At 58.8% G+C, this 6,383-nt stretch overlaps 1 protein-coding gene across 1 annotated transcript in view; it reads left to right on the top strand.

The window, feature by feature from the left end:
- The first annotated feature begins 1,987 nt into the window (after positions 1–1,987).
- Positions 1,988–6,383, top strand: part of LOC118690074 (diacylglycerol kinase beta-like) — a 30,568-nt gene continuing 26,172 nt past the window's right edge. The window contains exon 1 of the mRNA XM_036388775.2: positions 1,988–2,342. The gene's annotated coding sequence lies outside the window, so the exon portion shown is untranslated. The remainder of the gene's footprint in view (positions 2,343–6,383) is intronic.

Genomic DNA, 6,383 nt, shown 5'->3' with positions numbered 1-6,383 from the left:
TACTAATTAATCCCTGGAAGGGATACTTACTGGGATGCAGGGAAAGAATGAAACTCTCTCATCTGGGAGTGCTGAGGATTTCACCAATAGCCCTGGCAGAGCATTAGCAAAGTCAAAGCAGAGTCCAGCATCTCACTGGGCCAGCAGCTTCTCATGACTGAGCTGGCCACACTGCCTGGAAAAAACATTCATTCTCCACTCCTGCAGGGCCATTCCCATGGCTGGAAAACCTGTGAGAGCTCCTGGCTGTCTGGAAAGCCCTGGGAGACTGCTGCTGGCTGGAAATGATGGCAGGAGGTAACACTGCATCCTGAGTGTGTTGCTCCTGTGAGGGCTGGGATCAGCCCTGAGCTGGGAAAGGCATCATCTGGTGTGAGCTGTCTTTTGGGAAAAGCACTCTGTGTCTACCAGCTGAGCCCTTGCAGGAGGAATTTCACCAGCCCTGGCCAGGTCTCTTCCTGCCCAGCCCAGAGACCACAAGCCCTGGCACCCTGGATGCAGACAGACACAGGTGTCTGGCCAGGAGACTTCTTCATCCTCATCCTCCTCTCACCCATGTGTTTGTCAAACTGCTGCCTCCATGCAGTAGTTGCTAATGATAAAACTCATTTATTATTCATTTCCTATCCTGCCTCCCCCACAGTGTCTGGGCTTTCCCTACATCCCAGCCCAGCCCTGCACTGTGCCCTGAGGCCCCACTTCTCCATCTCCATCGCTGGCAGGGAGAGCTAAGCCAGACAGGATGAGCACAGGGCTGGGACACTCAGGGGAGAGGAGATGCCACCTGCCCTGGCTCAGGCTGACGCAGGTTACAGCTTCTGAGGGAGATGGCTGGCATGGATGGCAGCAGGGAGCTCAGGGTCCTTTCTCCTGCTCTGGAGCGTGACATTTCTCTGTGCTTTGGCACAGCCCACCATCAGAGACCAGTTAGCTCTTTGAAGGGATGCTGCTCTTTCCCAGGCACAGATGACAAGTGCCACCACCAAAAGTTAAAGGTTGGACTCAGAGGTCTTTCCCCACCTAAATGATTCCATGATCCTGTCTCCCCTAAAACTGGTGTGGCTCTGGGGACTCCATCATTCTCAGCATCCCAGCCAAGAGCCCCAACCCATCTCTCTGGGGTCCCAGCCAGAAGAGAGGGAGGGAAGGTGGGGCTGGGGCTGAAGGGATCCCTCACACAGAGCAGGAACATCACCTGGGACTGGCACACAGTGAACAGCTGTGGCTGCCGAACCTGCTCCTGTTTCTCTCAAGAAAGTTCAGTCCCAGCTGTCAGTTCCCTTCTCCTGTTTTTTTTTTTTTTTGAAGTTGGAGAGCTACGTGCATGGATCACGTCTCTAATTAATATAAATATAGCGAAACATAAATAATAGACATGCCTGAAATAGTGTCACTCCCAAGCAGGCAGGCAGACGCGTCATGGAAAGAAAATAAAAATGCTTTTTATCTGTTTTGGCATTTTTTGTTTGTTTGTTTTCAGTGGTTTGTTCTGTTCCTGAGGAAAGAGCAACCTTTGCCATGGGTGAAACTGTTTGAAAGTGAGAGACCGAGGTGCAGGGGGAGGGAAGGCCCGAGGAAGAGTGAAATGGGGACTGGGATGGGGACAAGGATGGGATGAAGATATGGATGGGGACAGGGATGGGGACATGAAGATGGGGACGTGTGAGGGGATGGGGACAAGGATGGGCTTAGGGCTGGGGATGGGGACAGGCACGGGGAGCGTCAGGGCTGCGGGGCAGTGTGCGCGATCATGGGGAAGTGGGGAACACCCTGCCGCCGTGGGGAGGTGGGGATTCATCACAAATGAGTTTTATGGTGCGAACCCGTCTGTCTCCCGCCGCCCCCGCACCGGCTGCTCCCGCCCCGCTGCTCCCGGGCGCTGCCCCGGGCCCGCCGGGCTCTTCCCTCCAACTCCTCCTCCTCATCTTCCTCCTCCTCCTCCTCCTCGTCTTCCTCTCCCTCCCGGCCCGGCCGCCCGGTGCCGGCGGAGGCGGGCGGAGCGGAGCGGAGCGGGCCCGGCCCATTCGCATCCCCATCCCCGCCCCGCCGCGGGAGCGCCGGGCTGAGCAGCGCTGCCCGGAACCGCCGGGCTGAGCAGCCCTTGCAGACACCGCCGGTACCGGAACCGCCGGGCTGAGCAGCCCTGCCCGGTACCGCCAACCCCGGAACCGCCGGGCTGAGCAGCCCTGCCCGGTACCGCCAACCCCGGAACCGCCGGGCTGAGCAGCCCTTGCAGGCATCTCCAGCCCCGGAACCGCCGGGCTGAGCAGCCCTGCCCGGTACCGCCAGCCCCGGAGCCGCCGCGGCCCGTCCCGCCGATGGCACCGCGCTGCCGCCGCCAAGTAAGGGGACAGCGCGGGGGGACGCGGGGCTGGGCGGGGGAGGTGGCGGTGTCTTGGGCTCGCCCCTTTCAGTCGTGGGGAATCCCCCAGATCCGCTCGGGATCCCCCACCCCAGGCGGGAGAGGCTCGGCAGCGCTCGTCGGTCCCCGTGTGCTGCCCTCGGAGTCCGCGACCCTTCCCCGGGCCAGCCCCGACCCCTTCCCCTGCGGTTTCGGGAGCGGGGCAGCGCTGGGATTGGGGAATCGGGATTCCCTGGCGTGTGGTTCCACTCCTGAGGAAAGCTTCCCGAAGGGTGGAGAGAGGGCAGCGTACCCTTGTCTGCAGGGTGAGGAGGATGGCAACCAGGGGCTACACCACCCTAAAGCACCCTACACCACCCTAAACCCCCCTACACCACCGTCACTGGTGTCTCAGCGTGTGCTGGTTCTCAGCCTGGCTATAAAACCACCCGTGCTTTGGCTGGGCAGAAGAACAGCCCAATCCAGCTGCTCCTGTGTGTTGCCAGGCTGGAAAAGCTCGTTAGTGTCTTTCTTGTTAAGTAGAAATTGCTGGGGCCGTTGGCTTTGGAGGACTTTGGGAGGGCTGAGGCGGTGCTGGTGTGGCTGGCCCGTGGAAGGGGGCTGGATGTGACTTGTTCTGCAGGTTGTGTTGGAGGATGAAAGGGGAGAATGCCTTTCCAAGCTACCAGGAAGCAGCTTCATCCTGCACAAGGTGTGGTTATAACCCTCTGGACTCGTGGCCGCGGGATTCCTGCAGGCACAGAGAGCCAGGGCTTCCATCTGGCAGGTTTGGAGGTGTCCTGAAGTGCTGGGCTTACATGTGCAAGGAGATGGAGGTGGGATCCTGGGGTGGATCCCAGTCCTTCCAAATGCTGCAGGCCCAGCATTTGCTGCCCTGTCTGGAGTGGGAAAGGGCTTTTCCATGAGACCAGGTCTGCTTTGAGTGGGACCTGCAGGTCCAAGGGGAAGGGTCTTGCTCCAGAGGTATCCCAGCTCAGATCCAGTCTGCTCTGAACTCAGCCAGCAAAATTATTCTCTGAAAATCCAGCAGTACTAAGTCAGGAAGTTGTTGGTGTCTCTGGGGGATGAGCTGAGCTGTCCTGGCCTTGGCGGTGGGTGAGTTCCAAGGAAGGCTGTGCTGCCACAAGGTTGAGCCAAGCTCTCCCAGCACCCAGCTGGGAATTGGTGCAGCCACAGCCCAGCCCTGGCTGCAGCCACCCACCTTCCCTGTGTCACTGCTGCCTGGATGCTCCAGGCACCCCTGCCAGCCCCTTTTATCATCCTGGTGCCATGAGGGTCTCCAGAGCAAAGCTGGTGTGAGGCACCTGGACAGCGTGCCTTGCTCTGTGTGGGTGTTGGTCAAAGGGTCAGGGGAATGTGCAGACAGCAACAGGTTTGGAGAATGGAAAAACCCGATCCTGAGTGTCCTCCTGGGCTGGCAAAATGCAGAGAAGTGCCTTCTCCTGTGGCTGCAGAAAATAGTTTGAGCGTGACTTGGTTGGGGTTTGTTTGCTGCAGTGGGACAGGAGGGATTTATACTCCACCCACCGCCTCAGGGGCCTCTCCCCATCCAACACAAAAATAGGCTGATCTTTCCAAAAGATGGTGGGGGAGGCCTGGAAAATGCCATTCCTGCAGGGACCTGCCACGCTTGTGCCCCAGGAGATGTGGCACATGACTGTGGCTTCTGCAAGCCCGGGCAGGGAAGTAGGGACGAGCCCAGCATCGTTCCCTGCTGTATCCCACTGCTGCCAGGGAGCCTCTGCACGTGTGTGTGAGCTCAGCAGCAGTGGTGCCTCCTCCTGCCACCTCCTGCAGCTCAAGGAGCCCATGGTTTCCTTGCTAGAGGGCATCTGGAGCAGGATCTCTGTGGGCAGGTGCTGCAGCCCCCTCCGCACATTCCTGTGGAGCTGATGGGAGGCTGGAGGCTCTGCCAGCACCTGGGAGCTGCCAGCCCAGCCCAGCCCAGCCCATTGTCTGTGGTGCTGTGCCCCAGCGTGGGCAGGGCTTGGGTCCCCATCAGTAGCTGTGGCAGTGGGACAAGGCTCCCAATGACCCCAGAGCTGTGGGATGAGGAGCTGGGTCCTCCATCCACAGCAGCACCTGGGGCTGGGCAAGAGGCTCCAGGCAGGGATGTCTGGCTGGGAAATCAGCTCCTGTGCCATCCCACTGCTGCTTCTGGGATTCCCCATCCCTGAATACCAGAGGGACAGCCCTTTCTTAGGGACATGGGCTGTGGCTTGGTCCTGCCTGGTGTCCAGGCTCCAGTCCCCACTGTGGGCTGGCCATGGCTCACTCCAGCCTGGCATTTCATTTCCCTGTTGATGCATTTGAGGCCCTACATGGCTGCGCCCTGGCTCCCTCCAACAGAGCTGCACCCATCCCTGCTCCCAGCAGCTCCTCTTCCATCCCTGCAGCTGCCAGGATGTTCCAGCAGCTCCCCAAGAGCTCCAGCCCTGCTCATTCCCTCCCAGGGAGGTTTGGGAGGCCCCGGGGTCCCCCTGTCCTGTCCATCCTCCCCCATTCTGAGTCAGGGCACGCCGGTGAGCGCCTCCAGGCAGGGTAATCCGGTGTTATTTGTAACACTAGTAGGGAGCTATTTTTAGAGAGAGGCAAATTTGATTTAACAGAACATAATTTGCCGCTGACAATTCAGAGGGCGGCCAAACGAGGAGCAGCTGGATTCCTGAGGAGGCTTTTTCCTGCCCTTCCTGAAACCCGAGGCTGACGTGCCACCAGTGGCATTTGTTATTCCAGCAATTGCTGGGGGAAAGCCCCTTGGGATGGCCCAATTAGCTCTGCTTTGCTTTCCTTCTGGAGCTTTGTGCTACCCCATCATCCCCCAGTAAAGGAAGCCAGGGATGGTTTTGCTGCCCTCAGTGCCCCCCAAACTCCTCTGGGGAGCTGGAGCCAGCCAGGTCCCCCCCTTTGCCTTTTCTTCTGAACTCTCAGCCTCTCCTTGGGTAAGTTTAGGATAAAAAAAGAGCTTCTGATCAAATCAAACAGCTTGTGTGCCAGGAAAGTGGAGTCTGTGTGTGTTCCTGGGCATTTCTTATGGGCTGAGCTCTTCTGGACCAGCCTCAGAGGTGCTTTGGGACAAACCCATCATGCAGCATAGGAGCAAACACCATCCTCTTGCTTGTGCTTGCAGCAAGATGAAGATCCCCACAAAAGCAAAGACACTGGGTTGTTTTTCCCTAGCCATAGCCCTGCTGTGTCCAGCCTGTCCCCAGCTGGTGGCACAGGGCTGGGATAGTCACAGGCTGCAGGCGAGTTGCCGTGGGGCTGCAGGGCCCCAGTGAGCGTGGGAAGGTGAGATTTTCCCCAGGACTGGTGTTATCCCACCAGGAATAACATTCCAGTGAGAGCACTGCTCCCTGTCCTGGGCAGGAACAGCCCCTTGAGGGGTCCCCAGAGCCCTCAAGGCAGCCTCAGGGGCAGCCAAGAAGTGCCAGGCCATGGAGGGGTGCAACAAGAGCCCAGTGGCTTTGTCCTCCTGGGGGGAAAGGACTGGACAGGACTAAGGAGGGTTGTGCCATTGAACTCTGGCAAAGGTGTGGCCAGGCTTTGGTGGGCTCCTCTCTGTGTGCAGCCACTCCCTGCAGCTGGAAAACCCCTTGGCAGCCATGCAGGCAGCCCTCAGGGGTCCCCATCCTCCCCACAGCCCCAAAGAGGGTTTGCTCCTTCCTCTGCCATCACCAGGCTTTGCCCCTGGGACCATCTCTTGCCCTGGAGCATTTTCAGCAGCTGGATGTAGAGCCAGAATAGCATTAGTGAGAATATGAGAATAGCATTAGTGCAGAAATGTGGGCAAAGTCCTGGGGATGGGGGGTGAAGTGACTGCTCCTGGTGCACCCCCAAGTGTGAATGTCCCTGGGGACTCTGTGCGGTGTTGGGACCTGAGGGCTCCCCAGAATTGCTTGTTCCTCTTAATCAAAGGTGTTTTTCTGTGAATGGAAAGGTGCAGCCAGCTGGGGGATGTGGGTGCTCCCCAAGCACCATCCCAAGCCCTGGGATCTTGCCCAGCTCATCCTTGCTCTGC

The sequence above is a fragment of the Molothrus ater genome, chromosome 10 (genome assembly GCF_012460135.2).
Source record: "Molothrus ater isolate BHLD 08-10-18 breed brown headed cowbird chromosome 10, BPBGC_Mater_1.1, whole genome shotgun sequence".
NCBI lineage: Eukaryota > Metazoa > Chordata > Aves > Passeriformes > Icteridae > Molothrus > Molothrus ater.
Note: the sequence above shows the minus strand (reverse complement) of the source record. Positions and strands in the feature narration are given on the sequence as shown.